Source organism: Cebus imitator, unplaced genomic scaffold, assembly GCF_001604975.1.
Source record: "Cebus imitator isolate Cc_AM_T3 unplaced genomic scaffold, Cebus_imitator-1.0 Scaffold69, whole genome shotgun sequence".
Lineage (NCBI taxonomy): Eukaryota > Metazoa > Chordata > Mammalia > Primates > Cebidae > Cebus > Cebus imitator.
Window position 1 is genome coordinate 5,907,851 of NW_016107384.1, and position 1,538 is coordinate 5,909,388.

Below are 1,538 nucleotides of genomic sequence, written 5' to 3' on the forward strand. Positions count from 1 at the left end.
AATAATAAATAAGGCTAATTAATAAATGACATGGAAATTACACAATTGTAAACTCAAATAAACCTTAGTGATCATTTAGTCTAATCCCCATACATGACAAATAAATGTGAGGACAAGAGAAGTGGCACACTTAACAACACCTAAGACCAGGGTACTGATGCTCATTTAAAACCTACAACACTGGCTTTGCAAACACCACTGCCAGGAGCCCCATACTATCAGCCATGGTCAGCACCACCGTGTTCTTCAACATCGTGGTCGATGGTGAGCCCTTGGGCCACGTTTCCTTTGAGCTGTTTGCAGACACATTTCCAAAGACAGTAGAAAACTTTCATGCTCTGTGCATTGGAGAGAAAGGATTGGGTTATTAGGGTTCCTGCCTTCACAGAATTATTCCAGGGTTTACATATCAAGGTGGTGACTTCACACACCATAATAGCACTGGCGGCAAGTCCATCTATGGGGAGAAATTTGATAACGAGAATTTCATCCTAAAGCATACAGGTCCTGGCATCTTGTCCATGGCAAACGCTGGATCCATCACAAACAGTTCCCAGTTTTTCATCTGCACTGCCAAGACTGAGTGGTTGGATGGCAAGCATGTGGTCTTTGGCAAGGTGAAAGAAGGCATGAATATTGTGGAGGCCATGGAGTGCTTTGGGTCCAGGAATGGCAAGACCAGCAAGAAAATCACCACTGCTGACTATGGGTAACTCTAATAAGTTTGCCATTCCATCTCTAGCTCAGTAGAGCACCCCTCCACCCCATTTGCTCACAGTATCCTATAAACTTTGTGCTCTCTCTGCAATTCCCTTTGAGTTCCATGTTTTCTTTGTTTCCGTCCATGCCTAGCTGATTGCAGAGTTAAGTTTATGATTATGAAATAAAAACTAAATAACAAAAAAAAAACCCAACAACATTGAGTTGTCATTTCATGCCTGTCGTTTCCTCTTTAAATGCTGACAAGACTAGATTTTCTAACTCTTGTTCAAATAGCTGTTGTTTATTTTATTTAATATATATTGTTGAGACAGGGTCTCACTGTGTCACCTAGCCTGGCATACAGTGACAGGATCACAGCTTATTGCAGCCTTGACCCCCTGGGCTCAGAGGATCCTTCCACCTAAGCCTCCTGGGCAGCTGGGACTTACAGGTGCATGCCAGCATGCCCAGCTAATTTTCGTATTTTTTGTATAGGTGGGGCTTCACCATGTTGCCCAGGCTGGTCTCAAACTCTTGGGCTCAGGTGATCCTCCTACCTTGGTCTCTCCAAGTACTGGGATTACAGGCATGACCCACCATACTCAGCCCAAAGAGCAATCGTCTCTATTCCACAGAGTGTCCCAACAGTGGTATACTCCAGTATCTCTTCATTCTGCCACTCTGACCAATCCCAGAATTATTACTAAGAGTTAATTTAGGGGCCGGGCACGGTGGCTCAAGCCTGTAATCCCAGCACTTTGGGAGGCCGAGGCAGGTGGATCACGAGGTCAAGAGATCGAGACCATCCTGGTCAACATGGTGAAACCCCGTCTCTA

General features: G+C 44.8%; 1 pseudogene; it reads left to right on the plus strand.

The window, feature by feature from the left end:
- Positions 1–224: 224 nt before the first annotated feature.
- LOC108306027 lies at positions 225–713 on the plus strand (annotated as a pseudogene).
- Positions 714–1,538: the final 825 nt, after the last annotated feature.